Source organism: Salmo salar, chromosome 11, assembly GCF_965601325.2.
Source record: "Salmo salar chromosome 11, fSalSal1, whole genome shotgun sequence".
In the NCBI taxonomy this organism is placed as follows: domain Eukaryota; kingdom Metazoa; phylum Chordata; class Actinopteri; order Salmoniformes; family Salmonidae; genus Salmo; species Salmo salar.
Window position 1 is genome coordinate 41910727 of NC_138301.1, and position 24415 is coordinate 41935141.

Genomic DNA, 24415 nt, shown 5'->3' on the forward strand with positions numbered 1-24415 from the left:
AGCGTGTGCTAATGTAGAAGAGTAGGGAGGTAGGCAATAAATAGGCCCTAGAGGTGAAAATAATTACAATTTAGCATTAATACTGGAGTGATAGATGTGCAGATGGTGATGTGCAAGAAGAGATACTGGGGTGCAAAAGAGCAAGAGGGTAAGTAATAATATGGGGATGAGGTAGTTGGGTGTGCTATTTACAGATTGGCTATGTACAGGTGCAGTGATCGGTAAGCTGCTCTGTCAGCTGATGCTTAAAGTTAGAGAGGGAGATATAAGACTCCAGCTTCAGAGATTTTTGCAATTCGTTCCAGTCATTGGCAGCAGAGAACTGGAAGGAAAACTATATATATAACATATACTCTAACTTTCTGCCAGACAGGAAGACTACATGGTAGGTCCCAATATGCAGTCAGTGACATATTGTCAGTGACATATTATCAGTGACATATTATGCTGTGCTTACTTCTGCTTCGAATTGCAAATTATAGTGTTAGCAGTAAGCACATTCACACAAAGAAAAGGAAAGCCCCTACTCAGTTTAAGTAACTGAAATATAGTGTTAGCAGTAAGCACATCCACACACAGAAAAGGAAAGCCCTAGCTCAGTTTAAGTAACTGAAATATAGTGTTAGCAGTAAGCCCATCCACACACAGAAAAGGAAAGCCCCTGCTCAGTTTAAGTAACTGAAATATAGTGTTAGCAGTAAGCACATCCACACACAGAAAAGGAAAGCCCTAGCTCAGTTTAAGAAACTGAAATATAGTGTTAGCAGTAAGCACATCCACACACAGAAAAGGAAAGCCCTAGCTCAGTTTAAGAAACTGAAATATAGTGTTAGCAGTAAGCCCATCCACACACAGAAAAGGAAAGCCCTAGCTCAGTTTAAGAAACTGAAATATAGTGTTAGCAGTAAGCACATCCACACACAGAAAAGGAAAGCCCTAGCTCAGTTTAAGAAACTGAAATATAGTGTTAGCAGTAAGCCCATCCACACACAGAAAAGGAAAGCCCCTGCTCGGTCTAAATAAAGTTCCACAGTTGAAAGAAAGATGGCGGGGAAGTTGTCAGGTTGAATTAGAAGCCTAATAAAAGTTTATATTTAAGCAGTAAGGCACGAAGGGTGTGGTATATGGCCAATATACCATGGCGAAGGGCTGTTCTTAGGCAAGACGCAACGTGGAGTGTGTTGTGAAGTGTGTTAGAGGTAGGTGAAGGAGTCAAGCGCAGGAGAGCAGAGATGTCCATGTAGCGTCTTTAATAGGCAAGTCCACAACACACAAAAGGTCAGGTACAATACCAAAACAAGAAACCGCCCACGACACAAGAGAACACAGTACTCACGGGAGGAGGAAAACAACGCTCCTAAACTTATACACACTCAGTATAAACGTGAATAAACCTGAGGCACAACCTCAACGAGCAACATAACACGTCTAATCCCACACAAACCTAAGCAGGCAACAGGGGTAATTATACACACAGAAATTAAACCAAATGAACCCAAGTGTGAAAGAACCAAAGACAAAACAAACGGAAAAGGAAAAATGGATCGGTGATGGCTAGTAGGCCGGCAACGCCGACCGCCGAGCACCGCCCGAACAGGGAGAGGAATCACCTTCGGTGGAAGTCGTGACAGAGTGCCTGGATACAGCCCTTAGCCGTGGTATATTGGCCATATACCACAAACCCCCGAGGTGCCTTATTACTATTATAAACTGGTTACCAACGTAATTAGAGCAGTAAAAATAAATGTTTTGTCATACCCGTGGTATACGGTCTGATATACCATGGCTGTCAGCCAATCAACATTCAGGGCTCGAAACACCCAGTTTATACAAGCCTACATGTCTCCATTCAAAGTGATGGCCTCCCTCGCTCCCCTTTTGCAGTGCTGTCAGTTTTTTGCACCAAGGTTAATATCAGAGAGAGGGAGAGCAGCGTATGAAAGTGTCGCGTCTCATCCCCTTTTCCCAAAAGTGAAAATGAGAAACTACAGCTGAATATAAATGGCGGGAGATCAAATGAACTGTGGTGTTGAGCGCCTTATCTCGCCCAGTCAGCCTATTCAGGCCCCAGCAACAAAGACCTAGCTTCCCTCATGGTTGTGACACACACACTCACTCACTCACTCACACACTCACACACTTAACTCACACTCACACACAGCTATAGGGAGGTGAAAACACCAGCCCCGCCGCAGAGAGAGTTGGTGTTGGACAATTATGCTTTCAATGACCAACACTGGAGCGGGGAGACAAATGTTTTCATAATGAGACAGCTTTTACTAATTAGCTCAGTACATTTGTGTAAGCACGGCTGGGTTCAGATAACATGTCCAAGAACCATGTGGCTGGGTTGGAAGTGTGGCAATATATTTTATTATTGAATCATGTACAAGCTTGTAAATCATATGTTCTCACTGTAAAGGGCTTGACTGCCATGGATTTAGTTGACTGTATGGATCAGTCCAGGTTATCCATTCTCACTGTGTCAACAGAACTTCAAACCTCTTGACTGACTATAGGATTCTCAAGATGATCAAATCAAATGAAACTTTATGCAACGAATACAACAAGTGTTGACCTTACCGTGAAGTGCTTACTTACAAGCCCTTAACCAACAGCGCAGTTCAAAAAGAGTTAAGAAAATATTTATCAAGTAAAAAATAATAAAAAGTAACACAATAAAATAACAATAATGAGGCTATATACAGGGGGTGCAGGTACCGAGTCAATGTGTGGGGGTCCAGGTTAGTCGAGGTAATTTGTACATGTAGGCAGGAGTGAAGTGACTATGCATAGATAATAAACAGCAAGTAGCAGCAGTGTGGGGGGGGGGGGGGGGGGGGGGGTCAATGTAAATAGTCTGGTGGCCATCTGATTAATTGTTCAGCAGTCTTACGGCTTGGGGGTATAAGCTGTTAAGGAGCCTTTTGGTCCTAGACTTGGCGCTCTGATACCGCTTGCCGTGCGGAAGCAGAGAAAACTTGGGTGACTGGAGTCTCTGACAATTTTATGGGCTTTCCTCTGACACCACTTATTATATAGGTCCTGGATGGCAGGAAGCTTGGCCCCAGTGATGTACTGGGCTGTACGCACTACGCTCTGAAGTGCCTTACGGTCAGATACCGAGCAGTTGCCATACCAGGCGGTGATGCAACCGGTCAGGATGCTCTCTGGTGCAGCTGTAGAACTTTTTGAGGATCTGGGGACCCATGCTAAATCTTTTCAGTCTTCTGAGGGGGAAAAGGTTTTGTCGTGCCTTCTTCACGACTGTCTTGATGTGTTTGGACCATGATTGTTCGTTGGTGATGTGGACACAGAGGAACTTGAAACTCTTGACCCGCTCCACTACAGCCCCGTTGATGTTAATGGGGGCCTGTTCGGCCCGCCTTTTCCTGTAGTCCACGATCAGCTCCTTTGCCTTGCTCACATTGAGGGAGAGGTTGTTGTCCTACCACCACCCTGCCAGGTCTCTGACCTCCTCCTTATAGGCTGTCTCATCGTTGTTGGTGATCAGGCCTACCACTGTTGTGTCGTCAGCAAACTTATTGATGGTGTTGGAGTTGTGTTTGGCCATGCAGTCGTGGGTGTACAGGGAGTACAGAAGGGGACTAAGTACACACCCCTGAGGGGCCTAGTGTTAAGGATCAGCGTGGCAGACGTGTTGTTGCCTACCCTTACCACCTGGGGGCGGCCCGTCAGGAAGTCCAGGATCCAGTTGCAGAGGGAGGTGTTTAGTCCCAGGGTCCTTAGCTTAGTGATGAGCTTTGCGGGCACTATGGTGTTGAACGCTGAGCTGTAGACAATGAACAGCATTCTCACATAGGTGTTCCTTTTATCCAGGTGGGAAAGGGCAGTGTGGAGTGCGATTGAGATTGCGCCATCTGTGGATCTGTTGAGGCGGTATGCGAATTGGAGTGGGTCTAGGGTATCTGGGAGAATGCTGTTCATGTGAGCCAAGGCACTTCATGGCTACCAACAAGAGTGCTACGGGGCGGTAATCATTTAGGCAGGTTACCTTCACTTCCTTGATCAACCTAATAATAACATATTTTTGCCTAAACCTGTAGTATGAGCATATGCATGTAACTTCTTCAGTCCACATCTAGTATCTTCATCCAGACTTGTTTTTTTTAATGAGACGCTAATTCCTAATTTTTTCAGTGCAGTTATAAGTACTGTAAAACTGGATGCGTATTTAAAGCTCCTATCAGTGTTGTGAATGCTGCTTTTTCACACTACTATGGAATAATATCCACCATGTGTTTGAGCATATTTTTCATTCGAGGTAGCTACCTGGGTAGTGCCAGACATCAGCCTCTGCGCATAGGGACAGGGATAAAAACACTAAGCTTATTAATTTCAATAACATTCTGCATGTTCCTGGATGAGGGAATCGAGAACATGGCTGCCAGGAAATGTGATTAGGTGCCGAAATGTCCTCTGTCGTTTTAACAACCTTCCACTCACATCCTCTCCCAAAACAAGATAGACCTACTTAATTCCTTCTACCCTCCTCTTGTGTCGTTTTTTCCCCCTGTATTAGTGCAAAGTTACATACTCATTATTATACAGCTGGGTGCGTTCAGTTTGACAGAATGGTGTGCAATGGTGAATTCAAAGGAAACTGTACCGAACGCCCAGTTGAAGAACGGTGTGCTGAACGACCAGTTGAAGAACGGTGTGCTGAACGACCAGTTGAAGAACGGTGTGCTGAACGACCAGTTGAAGAACGGTGTGCTGAACGCCCAGTTGAAGAACGGTGTGCTGAACGACCAGTTGAAGAACGGTGTGCTGAACGACCAGTTGAAGAACGGTGTGCTGAACGACCAGTTGAAGAACGGTGTGCTGAATGACCAGTTGAAGAATGTTGTGGTTATGGTGACCCAGAGAACGACTGTGTATGTGCTGCACAGGTTTTGTGTTTTAAAATGGTCACAACCATATTGCACATTGTTTTGGGGACATGTGTCATTCAGTACAAACCGTCAAGCAATTAGCAAATGTTGAACCAAACTGAACGCACCCCTGGCATCTTGGGTCCAGATTTCCATCATCCCAATTTGAGCTTTTTTGTCAACAAGCTTCCAGGGAGCATTCAAACACACCTCCAAAATTTTGCACATGTACACATGGGAATTTACACACACACACATCCCGAGAGACTGTTTACTTCTGAGAGACTGTTTACTTCTGAGAGACTGTTTACTTCTGACAAACTGTTTACTTCTGAGAGACTGTTTACTTCTGAGAAACTGTTTTCTTCTGAGAGACTGATTACTTCAGAGAAACTGTTTACTTCTGAGAGACTGTTTACTTCTGAGAGAATGTTTACTTCTGAGAGACTGTTTACTTCTGAGAGACTGTTTACTTCTGAGAAACTGTTTACTTCTGAGAGACTGTTTACTTCTGAGAGACTATTTACTTCTGAGAGACTGTTTACTTCTGAGAGACTGTTTACTTCTGAGAAACTGTTTACTTCTGAGAGACTGTTTACTTCTGAGAGACTGTTTACTTCTGAGAGACTATTTACTCCTGAGAAACTATTTACTTCTGAGAGACTGTTTACTTCTGAGAAACTGTTTACTTCTGAGAGACTGTTTACTTCTGAGAGACTGTTTACTTCTGAGAGACTCTTTACTTCTGAGATACTATTTACTCCTGAGAAACTATTTACTTCTGAGAAACTGTTTACTTCTGAGAGACTGTTTACTTCTGAGTGACTGTTTACTTCTGAGAGACTCTACTTCTGAGAGACTGTTTACTTCTGAGAAACCATCTACTTCTGAGAGACTGTCTACTTCTGAGAGACTGTTTACTTCTGAGAGACTGTCTACTTCTGAGAGACTGTCTCTTACTCTATGTTGGAGATGGACAGGCACTCCTGTGGGATAGCACACACACACACTCTCTCTGTCTCACTCTCTCTCTCTCTCTCTCTCTCTCTCTCTCTCTCTCACACACACACACACACACACACACACACACACAAAATGCCATTTCCACACACACACACACACACACACACACACACACACACACACACACACACACACACACACACACACACACACACACACACACACTGAAAATAACAAATACACAACACTACTATCTTTGACGCCCACTTGATTATTCGGATGACCATTAAAAAGCAACTCTTGTAAATGGTGCATACTATTGGCATGTTATTCCTATAACACCCACAGCACCCTGTAGCCTGCAGCCTGTTTCCTTTCCTCACTTAGCAGAGTGGACCAGGACTCCGACCCCAGTGAGACATCCAAAAAGCATGACCAGCCATACACATGGCCAAAGCTCATTACCCAGCATGCAAGGCTGAGTATGGAGTGAAGCTCTTCATCGCAGGTCAGGAACCCTTTCACCGGGGGGCTGAAAAGACTCCAGCACACAGGAACATAGTGAATAATGCATGGAGGTGAGTAGGGGAGCCTGATCAAAGGATACCGTATAAGCTGATGAATATGAGAAAGAGCTTGACAACGGCCTCCAAAGGGTTGTTGTTTTTTGAATAAAATGAATAATTTTGGAATTACAAACGGCTGTGTGTTTTTAAGGGTGGTGGGTGGACGATGCAGCCTAACCTGTCTATGATGTTTACTGTTTATAAACATTTTCCACACATGATTACAATTCTATTGATCGATCTATTAGGCAAAGCACGTAATGATACGCTAACAAAGCATTTGTAACCTGCATTTGCCACGACTGAGCACCACCACAGATCCAGAAATATTGTTGTTTTATAATGCAAGAAGTCATGCTCTTATGAGAACCTGCTTCATTAGCTTAATTATAGCCTGCAGTCTACACACAGAGACACACACACACACGCACACACACAAAGTCCCCTAATCTGCAGTAAACAAATGTGTTGTACGTTTTCAGCCAGGTCACAGCCTATGTTGAACAGGGATGACTCAAGACTTTTTTTCTTCTCAAATTAAAACAGGCCAAAAAAGAGCAACATGAGAACTCATATCACAACATGCGAACTCATATCACAACATGAGAACTCATATCACAACATGAGAACTCATATCACACAACATGAGAACTCATATCACACAACATGAGAACTCATATCACACAACATGAGAACTCATATCACAACATCAGAACTCATATCACACAACATGAGAACTCATATCACACAACATGAGAACTCATATCAGAACATCAGAACTCATATCACACAACATGAGAACTCATATCACACAACATGAGAACTCATATCACAACATCAGAACTCATATCACACAACATGAGAACTCATATCACACAACATGAGAACTCATTACGGCTGCAGGTAGCCTAGTGGTTAGAGCATTGGACTAGTAACTGAAAGGTTGCAAGATTGAATCCCCGAGCTGAAAAGGTAAAAATCTGTTGTTCTGCCCCTGAACAAGACAGTTAACCCACTGTTCCTAGGCCGTCATTGAAAATAAGAATTTGTTCTTAACTGACTTGCCTAGTTAAATAAAGGCAAACTAAAAAAATAATATCAGAACTCATATTACAACGCCACTTGAGAGGGTTCAACATAAGTTTAGTCGAATTATGCAGAAATTCAATGTTAGTGACTGAATACAACAGACTAGATCTTGGTCTCTGGATAGCAGGTAGCCATAGCACCTCTGCTAATATTCATACAGAGTTGTAGCATCCATCCACATTCCACAATATACCTTGTAGCCTATAGCTGTAGTCATAATGAATCAAAACCTCCTTACCAGATCATTTTAAACTGAGGGCCATATATGATCACAATTTATGTTTTCACAACTGTTTTTGCTTTGAAGCATATTGAATGAAACATACTTTTATCCCATTTAGTTAAAAATAACAGACAGATCACTTAAAATGACTGTATATGTGCATAACCGCGACCCCTAACGTCAGATATCTGAATCTGTCAATGAAAAAAAAAAAACGATAATCTTCGATTTCATTGGCCATTGCCTTTCTCACCGGGGCCTCTCACTGGTTCGTCAAATCTCCACCCTCTCGTACTGTCTCGCGGTGTCAGAGTGCTAGCAGTGAGAAGCAGATGCGCGATTCTGTCCACATTAAATGTTGCGCGAAGGTAAGGCATACTGCCTCTTGTGAAAAGGAACATTCAGAGAGAACCCAGCTATCTACCTAACCTGCACTGAAGTCATTGATTTCAGCATCCCTGGATATTCAGCACTATATCTGAACAGGACATTTATTAAGCTTTTGTCGAAGGTAAGTCACACGTCTTTCAGCATTCTCTGTTTATTATTGCCCATGTAATGCTAACGTCTGTTTGCAATAATTTTCCATTCTCCACATACACAGCCAGCTGCTAGTTAGGACAACCGTCATATGTAGTGCCTTGTTCAGACAGTATAGCAACGGAAATGGCTCTATTTGCCGTACTAGTTTGTTTGTTAGCTAAGTAACTAGCTATCATTGTATTTGATAGGGTGCATTGAAGTTACATGTACAAGTTAGCCTGCCAGCTAGCTCGCTAGCTAACGTTACAGTAGTGGACTAGCAGCCAGCAATGTTTTAAGACATCAGCTGGCAGCTACGTTAGCTACTTCTGGTAGACACACTCGTACAACCACAGCGGGTAACGTTAGCTAGCTAGCTATATGTTTTGCAAGTTGCACAAAAACACTAACTAGGTATGTTGTTCAGTGTAAAGGGATAAAGAAAAGAAGGAAAGCCACATTTGGGTAACTTAGCAGTGTTCACCCTCTTGACATTCTAGCCAGCTCCTGCTAGGTGGCCAGTCTCTCATGCGTTCAACTCTGAACTTCTGAGTTTAGGCGAGTAAACTAGCTAACTATTTCTATCTACCAGACAGTACGACATTAACACTTGAGTTATCCTGTCTGTATAACCACCCAACCACAATCAAAGTAGATTTTACCCTCCTCAGTCCAGTTTTAGAGTTTGGCTATGCCACCATAGTATAAAACTAGTAAATTCATCTAAGGGTCTTTTCACATAGTCATCTTTAAAGCGAACTCTGGGATTAAAAAAAAGAGCAAATAACTCAGTTCTTTGTGTTCACACTAACCTTGCATTTTAATGAGGACTCAACTATTTTGCCAGTTCACTTCACCTATTTTGTGATCCGAGTCACATTGCTATGTTTAGAAAGGACCCAAGATCTTTTTCCAATATTCATTCAATGCACTCTGGGTTTTTACAAATGGCAGGAAAGCAATTCAATCAGAATGTGTCATTGGACAGCAAGATATACCTACTTACTTTGTTGGAAGCTAATAGATTGCATTTTGTTAAAAGATGAGACATAATCATTGTAATCAGAAGATACTATTAACATGTAAATATTATGGTAACAGAATAAATAGCAGAATAACTGCAGATTAAATAATGCTGTCATTGAAAATTGTAAACCCAATGTAGGGTACTGCCCCTTTCAAGAGCTAGAATAAATGTTGTACCCTAGTTTGTGATTCTCACCAAATACAGTATATTATCTCCTCACACTATTCAAACCCCACAATCGAATAAACAGTCTATGAAGCTCTCTTAGCCTATAGATCACATATTGCAAAACAATTATCTGAACTAAACTCCACACATTTGAAGGCATTTCTGTGCGTTCTTGACAATCGCTAATCAATATCCAAAACAGCACTTTTTTTCCCCACAAACCTGCACATCATCTCTCTTTTGTGGCACTAATGTGAGGGTTTATGTCAGGGAAAACGGTGTTTCAGTAGTCTAGTGTGTGGTGCCGGAATAACGACATGTAATCCTGGGGAGATTTTTTTTCACATTACCCCAAAAAAGTGAAGCAAAACGAGCTCAGACCAGCTCTGAAGATTGTTTCGGTTTGCTTCGAGGGCTCTTTTGAGGGGTCTGAGTTCCTTTGGAATGTTCACACTTCAGTTTTTGCAAATGGCATTGAGTTCACCAAAATTGTCTGAAAGGGACCAAGTGTGAAAACAATGTTTGGCACCCCTGATCTTTAAAAAAGACACCACTTTTCAAAAATAAACTGTCACACACCCCAGTCAATTCTATTCTATCCAGCCTCTTCACCAACTAAAGGAGGTTCATCCAGCTTTACTTTGTCCTGTCAAACTGTTTCTGCAGTCTTGGATACAGTGACTTTTTGGGGCTTTTGTGTGCACTGGCTGAGCCCACTTGGCTGTTGTGACTGCATCTCTCTGGTCTGAGAAGCAGTCTTTGCTCTGTGCGCTCTAGCTAGCCTAATGCCTTCACAATGTCACACAATTTTACTTTTTCAACTTTTTTGTTCCAGCCTGAATTTTAAATGGATTAAATTGAGATTGTGTGTCACTGGCCAACACACAATACCCCATAATGTCAAAGTGGAATTATTTTTGTTTGTGTGTGTGTGTATGTATGTAATATATATCTCTATATCTCTATCTCTCACACAAAATAAAAAGCTGAAATGTCTTGAGTCAAGTATTCAACCTCTTATGGCAAGCTTAAATAAGTTAAGGAGTAAACATTTGATTAACAAGTCACATGCATTTGCATGGACTCACTCTGTTTCTAATAATAGTGTTTAACATTTATTTTATAATGACTGCCTCAGCTCTGTACCCCACACATACAATTATCTGTAAGGTTCCTCCGTCGAGCAGTGAATTTCAAACACAGAACACAGATTCAACCACAAAGACCAGGGATGTTTTCCAATGCCACGCAAAGAAGGGCACCTATTGGTAGATGGGTAATACAAAAAAAGCAGACATTGAATATCCTTTTGAGCATGATGAAGTTAATAATTACGCTTTGGAGGGTGTATCAATACACCCAGTCACTACAAAGATCCAGATGCCCTTCCAAACTCAGTTGCCGGAGAGGAAGGATACCATTCAGGGATTTCACCGAGGCCAATTGTGACTTTAAAACGGTTAGAGTTTAATGCTGTGACAGGAGAAAACTGAGGATGGATCAACAAGATTGTAGTTACTCCACAATACTAACCTAAATGACAGTGAAAAGAAGGAAGACTGTATAGAATATAAATATTCTAAAACATGCATCCGGGTTCCAATAATGCACTAAAGTAAAACTCTAAAATGTGGCAAAGAAATTAACTTTTTCTTCAATACAAGGCACTATGTTTGTAGCAAACCCAACACATCACTGAGTACCACTTCATATTTTCAAGCATGGTAGTGGCTGCATCATGTTATGGGTATAATACACTGCTCAAAAAAATAAAGGGAACACTTAAACAACACAATGTAACTCCAAGTCAATCACACTTCTGTGAAATAAAACTGTCCACTTAGAAAGCAACAATGATTGACAATACATTTCACATGCTGTTGTGCAAATTGAATAGACAACAGGTGGAAATTATAGGCAATTAGCAAGACACCCCCAATAAAGGAGTGGTTCTGCAGGTGGGGACCCCAGACCACTTCTCAGTTCCTATGCTTCCTGGTGGATGTTTTGGTCACTTGTGAATGCTGGCGGTGCTTTCACTCTAGTGGTAGCATGAGACGGAGTCTACAACCCACACAAGTGGCTCAGGTAGTGCAGCTCATCCAGGATGGCACATCAATGCGAGCTGTGGCAAGAAGGTTTGCTGTGTCTGTCAGCGTAGTGTCCAGAGCATGGAGGCGCTACCAGGAGACAGGCCAGTACATCAGGAGACGTGGAGGAGGTCGTAGGAGGGCAACAACCCAGCAGCAGGACCGCTACCTCCGCCTTTGTGCAAGGAGGAGCAGGAGGAGCACTGCCAGAGCCCTGCAAAATGACTTCCAGCAGGCCACAAATGTGCATGTGTCTGCTCAAACGGTCAGAAACAGACTCCATGAGGGTGGTATGAGGGCCCGACGTCCACAGGTGGGGGTTGTGCTTACAGCCCAACACCGTGCAGGACGTTTGGCATTTGCCAGAAAACACCAAGATTGGCAAATTCGCCACTGGCGCCCTGTGCTCTTCACAGATGAAAGCAGGTTCACACTGAGCACGTGACAGAGTCTGGAGACGCCATGGAGAATGTTCTGCTGCCTGCAACATCCTCCAGCATGACCGGTTTGGCGGTGGGTCAGTCATGGTGTGGGGTGGCATTTCTTTGGGGGGCCGCACAGCCCTCCATGTGCTCGCCAGAGGTAGCCTGACTGCCATTAGGTACCGAGATGAGATCCTCAGACCCCTTGTGAGACCATATGCTGGTGCGGTTGGCCCTGGGTTCCTCCTAATGCAAGACAATGCTAGACCTCATGTGGCTGGAGTGTGTCAGCAGTTCCTGCAAGAGGAAGGCATTGATGCTATGGACTGGCCTGCCCGTTCCCCAGACCTGAATCCAATTGAGCACATCTGGGACATCATGTCTCGCTCCATCCACCAACGCCACGTTGCACCACAGACTGTCCAGGAGTTGGCGGATGCTTTAGTCCAGGTCTGGGAGGAGATCCCTCAGGAGACCATCCGCCACCTCATCAGGAGCATGCCCAGGTATTGTAGGGAGGTCATACAGGCACATGGAGGCCACACACACTACTGAGCCTCATTTTGACTTGTTTTAAGGACATTACATCAAAGTTGGATCAGCCTGTAGTGTGGTTTTCCACTTTAATTTTGAGTGTGACTCCAAATCCAGACCTTCATGGGTTGATCAATTGGATTTCCATTGATTATTTTTGTGTGATTTTGTTGTCAGCACATTCAACTATGTAAAGAAAAAAGTATTTAATACGATTATTTCTTTCATTCAGATCTAGGATGTGTTGTTTAAGTGTTCCCTTTATTTTTTTGAGCAGTATATTAATCGGCAAGGACTATGGAGTTGTTTTAGGATAAATAGAAACATAATAGAGCTAAGCAGAGGAAAAATCCTAGAGTAAAACCGTGTTCAGTCTGCTTTCCAGCAGACACTTGGAGACAAAATCACCGTCTGTGTGTGTGTGTGTGTGTGAATACATTCTTTAGGCACTGTATATGCCAAACAATGGTTTGGCCTTGGCAGTGTGCACTTTTGTCAACGACTGTGATTTGTAGTTCACGTGTCCTTCCAAATCCATTTCAAAGTCCTCTCTCCAATGAGTGTCCTTTATCAGCACATTTTGTCATACTTTCTTGAATTATTCTTTCTGTGATTGAAGTGCAGAGCTAGCTGATGCTCAAAGGAACGGTGCATCAGTTGCTATTCAGACTTCCAAAAGAGACTCATCAGTGGAAATGCCTTTTCATTCATAAGCACTTTTTAAAATACCTGGGGACTACATATTCTCTGGAAATGTGATGAATAATGGGCACATTGGGTTCAGAGTTTAATTTGAGATTTCTGCTGCAGGCAATGTTCCCTCTAAACTGTGCGCGCACACGCAGTAGTCCCGAGACGCGCAGCTCCCTGGGACTGCAGTGCAGAAATATCAGCCCACAGAGAGTAGCTTGAGATTAAACTTCACTCAACTTTCTAGAGCAGTGGTCACCAACCGGTCGATCGATTGGTCAATCTCCAAGGCATTCCTAGTCGACCTTCAAACATTTCTGTAAAAACCCTGATAAGTCCTTGTTTCTTTTTAAAAATGTATATGTCTCCTGCTGTTGGTGGTAGGTGCACCCGGGTAGGGGAACGGTTGCCATTTTGAACCATTTCATGTGTCTGAAGGTACAAACTCTCCCTTCCTGGCGGGCCCAGAGAGCAAATCAAGTGCATTAAAGGCCTACTGCTGTCCAATCAGTTGGCTCAGATGATTGTCTCTGCAGTAACGTCGCAGGCATTAAAGAAAGCTAAAGCAAAGTTGATACTGTGAGATTTCAAAATTTATAAAACCATGAGAGGGGCTCAATGAATACAGCAAAGAGCTGCTGTTTTTGACTGAGTTCATGTTTAAGTTCTTACTCAGCACTGTCAACACTTTGTATTCAACACTTTTTTATAAGCCATGAAATGTGTTGTTCCTATTTCCAGTCAATGCTACAACAAGCAGTGCAGTAGTAATGAATGAGTAGGAAAGTGTATCGATAGGCTTGCGTCGTTTGGGTCTTTAATATCAAGGAATATTACACTTTTTCTCTGTTCATTGGAGTAACATGAATTTGTGCATGGAACAGAAATAATGCAGTGCGACTCGAGTTTCGCCATCAGCTGGAAGACGGTGTCTCTTTTTGGTCAGTGTATGAAAGGTAAAGTGGAGGGGTGTTGACAGGCGGACCCTCAGTCTGCTGCTCTCACCCTCCGCTGAGAATGACCATCAGATGCAGGCACCATCAGCAAAGTATTTAAATATGCTCACTCAGCTGTGCTTCACAAGTAATACAACAACATATCCATTACTGGTGTGATCATATAGCCTACCTCAAATTTTGAATTATAAACTGGGTGGTTTGAACCCTGAATGCTGATTGGCTGACAGCTGTGGTATATCAGACCATATACCATGGGTATGACAATATTTATTTTTACTGCTCTAATTACATTGGTAACCAGTTTATAATAGCAATAAGGCACCTCGTAGGTTTGTGGTATATGGCCAATATACCACGGCTAAGGGCTGTCTGCAGGAACTCCGCGTTGCGTCGTGCATAAGGACAGCCCTTAGCCGTGGTATATTGACCAAATACATTTTAAATTCAGTTTTTCACAATTCCTGTCATTTTAATCCTAGTAAAAATTCCCTGTCTTAGGTCAGTTAGGATCACCACTTTTATTTATTTTAAGAATGTGTAATGTCAGAATAATAGAGGTGATTTATTTCAGCTTTTATTTATTTCCTCACATTCCCAGTGGGTCAGAAGTTTACATACTAATTGAGTGTATATGGTAGCATTACCTTAGTATTTGGTAGCATTGTTTAACTTGGGTCAAACGTTTCGGGTAGCCTTCCACAAGCTTCCCACAATAAGTTGGGTGAATTTTGACCCATTCTTCCTGACAGCTGCTGTAACTGAGTCAGGTTTGTAGGCCTCCTTGCTCGCACACACTTTTTCAGTTCTGCCCACACATTTTCTATAGGATTGAGGTCAGGGCTTTGTGATGGCCACTCCAATACCTTGACTTTGTTGTCCTTAAGCCATTTTGCCACAACTTTGGAAGTATGCTTGGGGTCTTTGTCCATTTGGAAGACCCATTTGTGACCAAGCTTTAACTTCCTAACTGATGTCTTGAGATGATGCTTTAATATATCCACATCAATTTCCTTTCTCATGAAGCCATCTATTTTATGAAGTGCACCAGTCCCTCCTGCAGCAACGCACCCCCACAACATGATGCTGCCACCCCTGTGCTTCACTGTTGGAATGGTGTTCTTCGGCTTGCAAGCCTCCCCCCTTTTCCTCCAAACATAACGATGGTCATTATGGCCAAACAGTTATATTTTTGTTTCATCAGACCAGAGGACATTTCTACAAAAAGTACGATCTTTGTCCCCATGTGCAAACTGTAGTCTAGTTTTTTTATGCCGATTTTGGAGCAGTGGCTTCTTCCTTGCTGAGCTGTCTCTCAGGTTATGTGGATATAGGACTCGTTTTACCTATGGATATAGATACTTTTGTACCTGTTTCCTCGAGCATCTTCACAAGGTCCTTTGCTGTTGTTCTGGGATTAATTTGCACTTTTCGCAGTAAAGTACGTTCATCTCTAGGAGACAACGCGTCTCCTTTCTGAGCGGTATGACGGCTGCGTGGTCCCATGGTGTTAATACTTGCGTACTATTGTTTGTACAGATGAACGTGGTACCTTCAGGCGTTTGGAAATTGCTCCCAAGGATGAACCAGACTTGTGGAGGTCTAAAAAATTTTTTTTTCCTTGTGTCTCAGCTGATTTCTTTAGATTTTTCCCATGATGTCAAGCAAAGAGGCACTGAGTTTGAAGGTAGGCCTTCAAATACTTCCACAGGTACACCTCCAATTGACTCAAATTATGTCAATTAGCCTATCAGAAGCTTCTAAAGCCATGACATCATTGTCTGGAATTTTCCAAGCTATTTAAAGGCAGTCAACTTAGTGTATGTAAACTTCTGACCCACTGGAATTGTGATACAGTGAAATAATCTGTGTAAAAAATTGTTGGAAAAATGACTTGTCATGCACAAAGTAGATGTCCTAACTGACTTGCCAAAACTATAGTTTGTTAACAAGAAATTTGTGGAGTGGTTGAAAAACGAGTTTTAATGACTCCAACCTAAGTGTATGTAAACTTCTGACTTCAACTGTACCACACCACCTTGTGCCTTATTGCTTGAATATATATTTTTTTAAAGTCTCACAATAATGCATTGGCAGGAAAGACAGTATGCAGTGATAATTGGCCAAAGTTTACTGCACAAACCTTATTACTACAGTACTGTTTTTAATTGGTTAATGTTGCATAGCTTACATTTAAGTCATGTTAATAAATCTAAGCGGTAGATCTCAGCTTGCTTTTTGACTCTGATCTTGACTCAGGAAAGGTTGGCGACCACGGTTCTAGAGTTTTCCCTGTTAACGCTATCAACGTTTCCCTTTACTCTGGCAATTGTGATCGACTCAACGCAATGTTACCCACTTTCAAGGCAACACTACCCAAATCAAAATATACTGCTCAAAAAAATAAAGGGAACACTTAAACAACACAATGTAACTCCAAGTCAATCACACTTCTGTGAAATCAAACTGTCCACTTAGGAAGCAACACTGATTGACAATACATTTCACATGCTGTTGTGCAAATGGAATAGACAACAGGTGGAAATTATAGGCAATAAGCAAGACACCCCCAATAAAGGAGTGGTTCTGCAGGTGGTGACCACAGACCACTTCTCAGTTCCTATGCTTCCTGGCTGATGTTTTGGTCACTTTTGAATGCTGGCGGTGCTTTCACTCTTGTGGTAGCATGAGACGGAGTCTACAGCCCACAAAAGTGGAAAAGTGGAAAAGAAAAACGTATTTAATAAGATTATTTCTTTCATTCAGATCTAGGATGTGTTTAAGTGTTCCCTTTATTTTTTTTAGCAGTGTACATTTAAAGTAGGCAGAAAGCATCAGAGTAGGATTCTATTGCATTGACATGCACTACTCAGCCCGTACTCTACACAGACCTATGCTGCAGTAGACCTATATGCAAATAGAATGTTGCCATATATGGATGTGTGCCATTTACTTTGAACTAGACTATGTTTACAGCATGATCGGTCGCGAGTAAATGCTTTTGTTTTGAGATCAAAGCGAGAGCTGAATGTATCCACGTTTGCACATTTTGTTCATATCTTTTGCTAGTTAGTGAGTTAATAACCAAGTTACAAATAATTTGTAGTCGGCAATAGGGGAGTGATATCTTCCTACAAGAGCACAAAACATGTTCATTTCTAGACATCTTTGAAAAGTGAGTCAGGTAAAGACTTTTTTTTTTTTTGTTTTTTTTTGTCTTAAAGGGGCAGTGCTGTATTGAGACTTGAAATAAGCTAAGCCAACAGGCCTTGGGTAACTGTTTGATTCTCTGTAATAATGGTATGGTAATAATAATGCATTTTATTTTGTAAAGTTGTTTCTTGCATAAAACAACATTTTCAGTCACCTTGGCCACTGTTAACTGTAACTTAAATTGGGTACACCCTCAGTGTTCAGTCAACGGGCTGGAAGTTGCACTGAATTTTCACTATGTTCAAGTTTGCGCTCGGCATACTTTACATTTTCTCAGTGCTGGAAAAAAAATTAGAGGGAACATTGGCCTCAGCCCTGTCTAGTTTGCAGTGTTGTCTGATCAAGTCGCTTCACCTCAGCAGTTTACAGGACTTGCTGCAGCTGCTTCCCCTTCAGGTCAGGCATGGCTCTAGAAAGAATTTGCCTGAATGAAATGCATAGTCCTTTCCCGTCATTGCTTAATCAGGTCATGTCTGAAACGTGAATATGGAAAGATCTACCTGTCTTGACAAGAGCAGGATTGTCAACTACACCTGTTTTCCTTAGCAGGTGTCTGCAAGCTCTGCTGTTTCAGTGGGATGAACTTCTGGACCACATTGGTCTGAGGGGATATTGTTTCTGTGTTCTTACAAGAATTCTTACAACTCTTATGCATGGTGCTGAATTGACTTTTGCTAATTCTTTTGAGCCTGGCTCCACCTCTAAGTGAGGTTTTTCAATATTTTAATGTTGCGAACACACTAAATTGTAATTCCTGCATTTATTTAGAAACGAATGCATTTACAGCTTTGATTAATGCAGCATCAGTGCTAAGTTGATTCAACAGCAATCTTTAGTTCTGGGGCAAGTGTTCAGTTAATTACAAAGCTTTTTTTCCTCTGTGGCTCTCTGTGCTATGTGAAGTAGACCTGTATTAAGGGTGCAGTAGCTGGAGAGGCGGGTGCTGATTGCAGCCAGAGGATCCAGCTACTTTACGAACAGTGGACAAATGGCCTCTACTCTACTTCTCCAGTCAGCTGCTGGAGTCATCTCTTTCCTCAAGGGGCTCGGCTTTGGGCGCATCAGGGCAAAATGCTGAATTATTTTATAAAGTCATTGGGAATACATGGGCCTTTTGATGTGCTTTAGTGGTGGCAGGTAGCCTAGTGGTTAGAGCGTTGGACTAGTAACCAATAGGTTGCAAGATCCAATCCCCCGAGCAGACAAGGTCAAATTCTGTCGTTCTGCCCCTGAACAAGGCAGTTAACCCACTGTTCCTAGACCATCATTGAAAATAAGAATTTGTTCTTAACTGACTTGCCTAGTTAAATAAAGCTGTAAAAAAGAAAGTTAACCGAAAAGTAATGTTTGAAACATGTAGGTGAGGCTAGCTATTCGCTAGGACTACATCAGGCCCAATGTTAAAGGCCTGGCCTGTAGTCTATTTTATTTTAAATGTTGCAGTTATTTCAGTCATGTTATTCAGACTACTTGAGAACTGGAATAGACTACATAGGCGGTTAATGCCCCCAGTGTCTGAACAGATGTGAAAAGCAACATTAGCCAGAGCACTAGGCTACATGTGTGAGGAACCTAGGTTCTGTAGGCTAAATGGTGTGGGGGAATGTAGTGTTCAGCGACGTGTTGGCGTCTCTAATTTGCATGATGAACTAAATTAGTTCTGGGTTTGAACAAGCTTATGTTATCTCAGCATACCATCCCATTCTATTGGGAGCAGTTATCATCTTGGCTAAATTAATGAATGATAAGTTGGGCTGATTATCAGACTGTCAAAAAGTAAGCTAATTATAGTGTATGTGTGAGGCTTTTGTATCAGCTGCATTGCATTATCCTAAAGAGCGACGGTACCGTCTAGCTTCCTGCCACAGATATACACATTTCTTCTGTTTTCCCCTTTTATTGTTTGAAGGAGTCTTGGTAGTTCTACTTCCTGTTCCGTAGCTTTGGAAAGCAACCCTCAACAATGGGCTGCTTTTATGAGCTTTGAAAAGTGCCAGCTGAAGAAATTGTATTGAAGGAATGCTAACATTTCTGTGCCCTGAGGAGATGCCATTGTCTCTGGGGTGTTTGCCTGCCACCCATCAAAGCAGACTCCTAAAGCAGACTGAGTGGCTTTATGACACTTGTTTGGCTTTGTCCTGCCCTGTGGTGGTTTGCTGGGAGGTTATCAGAGGTGGGGCGTCTGGGGCCAGGCATACAGGCAGATGGCCACTCTGTGCTGCTCATACCCTACTGGAGCACACTAGGAAATCCTCTAACTGTCATGTCCTTTTGGGATGTGGCAGTGAAGTGGCAGTGCTTGAACTTCTCCCTTCCTGTTTTCTGGCTAAATTGCATTTCAAGGACCCACGACCACTTGTGCTCTTAACAAATTGTTCCATCGGCTTGTTTTCAGTAAGGCTTACCTACACGGTGTCGACCCTAAGTCATTGTCGTCAGTGACAACTGTATCTAGCGAACAACCAAACCATTATTTAAACATAATACAACTTAGTATGCTGCAGTGGTTTAAATATCCAATTTTAACAATATAACAGCTTTTTCACTAATGTATTTATGAAATTTAATTAACCCAAATCTCTTGGAAATGTAAAAGTCCCCCTGTCAAGGCTGTCTTTCAGGGAAGTCTTTTGAATACTGCACGAATAATTAGAGAAATGGGCTTGGTCCTAGCAGCAGTGTAGACTAATAATGATGCAGCATTTTTACTAACATTCCTAAATCTCTTCTTATTGTCTAGGTTGTATGGAAACGTGAGTTGTAGCTGTAATCAGTGGCTCATGTGACTTCTGTCTTGGTAGTTACAATAGTTCCACGTTTCAACCCATAGCCTACACACACTCATCAGCAACCCTGCTTCCAAGAGCAACAGTTTACAACCAATGAAACCAACCCCGTCCACGCATAATTAGCACTTAGCAGTATGTCTTGATAATCGCGAGTCTCACCTGCAGTGCCTTGATAAGATGCAGAACTTTCCCTCCCGTTCTCCTTTAACTTTTGCTAAAGCTTTGGGGAGTCTGCCAAGGCCCACCAAGTGCTTTGATTAAGAGGCATATGATATTTCAGTGGACTAATTATACTGGAAGGTGCAAGGGGAATTTTTAATAGGGAGTTTGGCTGAGAACAGGTCTCAAGCACAAAGGCAGCTGAAGTGAAATGGGAAGAAGTAAATTGGCCTTCACCGATTTTCAGAACGCCTTTTCCTCTGTCTTTTTGTTTTACTGCAGCACCTCTTAATGAGCGTCCGTAGGAGCCGTTCCATGTAATTTCAGCAAGCCATGACACCCACCATCTCAGACCACACTATTTATTTTCATCATGAGCAAAAGCAAATGGCTCTCTACCCAAAGTTGCAAATAAATTGTTGTGATCTGTTCAATAAACATGAGACCAGTGACATTTATAAAAGGGTGTGGCAGTAGCAGGAACAGTGGCATCTAGTGGGCAAAACCTGGTATTTTCACACATTTTTGTTAAATAATGCAAGCGACTTCAATGGCCAATTTCTCAGAACAGGAGAAAAACCACCAGGTTAACAGGGAATACATTACATGGTATGACGAAACAACACTCCAAGCCGTAGCTCTGTACTACTTGTTAGACATGGGGAACTGATAATGGTTGTTGGGGAGGGATTGGCATGGGGGGGGGTCCATGGGTGGCTTTTGACCATGTTATTGGATTCCTCATGACTTACAATAATTATGGTCCAAATTGGATGGTAGGTACTATATTTATTGAATTCTATAAATTAAAAGGACCAATTAGGGTGTAATCAATTAGATTATTTTCTCAGACCAAATTATATTTCAACCAAATAATGTTTCAGGAATGTTAATCTTATTTCTAACTACAGGAACAATTTCAACACGACCCGTAGCCATCTTCAAAGGAGATTTAGAAGAAATAGGAACACGACTCCTGGTAAGACTGTGGGCCTGTGCAGGCCTGGCCAACTAGCTGGGTCTCATTTGGTTGCCTCAGGACCTCTACTCTAAAATGTTGGGTCACTGGCCTGTTCCGTGGCTGCCTTTAAAAAATAAAAAATAAAAAAGAATGTATAGGCTTACTGTCACCCAGACACTAATAGGTGGACTCATAATCTGCCCCAATGCTTCAGTCACTTGAGTCGGCTCATCGAGGGGGTTTAGTCTCTGATACCGTGAGTGGAGCGTTAAGCCAGGCGCCCCATCGAGACTAATAATAGTGTAGTGCTGGAAGGCCCTGCCCTACTTTGGCTCCTAGCTGGACACTTCCTGGAGCCTGCAGCCCTCTGGTACACAAGTCACTCCGGTCATTTGGTTGGCTGGGTTACTGGCTAACTAACATTGCTGTCAGCAAGACTGCTAAAATGGATCATCCAACTGGGCTTCATTCAGCCCTGCCGTTAAAGTTCAACACAGTTGTGGTAAAACAAACGTGCAAAGTTTTCTGTACTTTGCAAGAACCAGAAGGAGCCATGAATATAAACGCTCTAATGGATTGGAGACATTTTGAGAGATCGATAACCTGAAAGCCAGCAAAGGTTTTACGGTGCCCTCGCAATCAATACGCTGCCTGTGTTGCTGGTTTGAAAAGGGCAACACAGACAAACATAGGGTTAACGGTGCAAAGTTTACCCAGTTCTTGAGGAGTGGATACTTTTGAGGGGGTGGAATTTAGCAAGAGGTGAGATCTGTTTGCTGTGGATGGTTTCCATAAGAGATCCCCGGTCAGTTCATTTGTTGAGTCACAATGGGGGTGTGACGATCCCTATTGATAGTTAATTTGATGGCTCCAGTTTCCAATAGTGTCTAGAACAGTAGTTAATAAATACATGACTGATGCAGAAAAGACTAGGGGAAGTATTTTAAAGTGCTCATGATGTCTCCAGTGTGTTCTGTTTTGAACTGAAGCATGCAAGCCTGCATTCAAACTGTGGAAGTTACTCCCATGTCCTGATTTCAAGTGTGCATGGATGACTCCCCATCTCGCCACTTCATTGTACAATGGTCTTTCTGTTGAGGCACTTTTGCTTTAGGGCCACTTTGTCACCCCGGAACGACAGCAGAGCTTCTGGGAGCCAAGAGATGTCAGGAAGGGCTAGGCCATTATTGTCTCATCAGAGAGAAAATATGGGCTTGAGAAACTAGACACTTTCACCCACAGACTTCTGTTTTCTGAGTGGTTTCTGTGTAGTCAATGGGCATTCATATCACATTTTAATGTTGATTTAATGGGTGATTCATGCTGTTTAACATTTTTGAACAGCGCTTGGTGGTGATTTTTTTATTTTTTTTAATGGAGCTGTTGATGTCATGGTGCAACATCCCATAGTCAGCTGATTCAGTGTGGTGGTGACCATGCATCATTGAGCCTCATTTAATTCAAACAGCTGTCCAATCATTTCTATATATTTTGTACTGAATGGTTCCTTTTTAACTGCTGTATGTTGTCTTCCTAAATATTACCATGGAGTAGCCTAAATGTGTGACATTGCTCATTTTGCTATCATCATGGGTCTTGGTGAAATACAAAGTATTACACAACTTTGTAAGACAGACTATTTCCTCTTTCGAACATCACTTGTTTTCCCTAATGCCATTTTTTTTCTCCTGAGTACTGGCTCTTGGAAATGTGGTGTCACTGTTACCACTGCTGTCTGTAGAGGGTTGTCTCCATGCTATCTGTGGGACTGTCAGCCTGACAGTTAACCCCCTCGCTGGGGCCCCTCAGGGCACCGTTGACCATGGCCCAGTTCACAGTCCTAAACCAGACGGCACTAATGCTCCCCGACCCGGGGTGCTCTAATCCTCAGACGCCCCCCTTCCCCTGCAGCCCCAGCAGCCACATTAACAAAGAGCTGGCTTCAGCACCCCGGCACCAAGACCAACAGAGATGGAGTTGTGCTCCCATCCTATTATTCACTGTACTCTCATTATGGCCAGTTGTGAATGGAGGGGGCTTTTAGAAAAATGTCTGTGCTGCCTTTGGGGCTAGACTTCCTGGTCGATGCCAGTGTTTGTGCAATAGCCTGAATGTCCAGACAGGCTCACAGGGACTAAGGTGGGGGTGCTCTCTCTGAGGATTGGGAATATCTGGTTGGCTGCTGCTGAGCCAATGGGAAGCTTGCAGCTCTCCCTGTTGCCCTGTGCTCTGCTATGACAGACACTGCCATGAGGAGTAGTGGCTATGGACACACGCCCACACAGACACACACTGTGGTGTTGGCCTGTGGAGTCACACTGCTGCCTTGCCAGGATGGTCCTCTCAGGCACTGTCTCAGATCTGTTTAGGAGTCCATGGAGCCCATTCAGCTGAATGTATAGAGGGGTGTTCCGGAGTGTCAACAGAGGTCCATATGACCCTCGTCATACTAACTGGCTGAGAGCCTTCACTCTGTTTTGATCTCAGTTTTCTGTCTTTCAGTTGTTCAAACAATGATAGGAGAATGGATTGGAGCGTAGATCAGTTGTTGGCATTAAAAGTGGAAAACCATGTTTGTCTTGGCATTGTTGCCGTTTTGACAACAGCCAATGGGAGGAGTACAGTGCATTGGGAAAGTATTCAGACCCCTTGACTTTTTCCACATTTTCCACATAGCCCTTTTTCCACATTTTCCACATAGCCCTTTTCTGAAATTGATGTTTAAATTATGTATTTTTCTCAATCTATGCACAATACCCCATAATGATAAAGCGAAAACTAGGTTTTCAGAAATATTTGCTAGTGTATTAAAAATAGAACACCTTCTATAAGAATTCAGACCCTTTGCTCTGAGACTCAATTGAGCTCTGGTGAATCCTGTTTCCATTGATCATCCTTGAGATGTTTCTACAACTTGATTGGAGTCCACCTGTGGTAAATTCAATGGATTGGACATGATTTGGAAAGGCACACACCTGTCTACTTAAGGTCCAACAGTTGACAGTGCATGTCAAAGCAAAAACCAAGCCATGTCGTCGAAGGAATTGTCCATAGAACTCTGAGACAGGATTGTGTTGAGGGACAGGAAGAAGTTTGGAACCACCAAGACAATTCCTAGTGTCTGGCCAAACTGAGCAATCGGGGGACA

General features: G+C 42.7%; 1 protein-coding gene across 1 annotated transcript in view; it reads left to right on the forward strand.

Annotated features, from left to right (window-relative positions):
* Positions 1-8080: 8080 nt before the first annotated feature.
* The window catches only part of LOC106593990 (D-glucuronyl C5-epimerase B), an 84740-nt gene continuing 68405 nt past the window's right edge, over positions 8081-24415 (forward strand). Inside the window, exon 1 of the mRNA XM_045689558.2 lies at positions 8081-8247. The gene's annotated coding sequence lies outside the window, so the exon portion shown is untranslated. The remainder of the gene's footprint in view (positions 8248-24415) is intronic.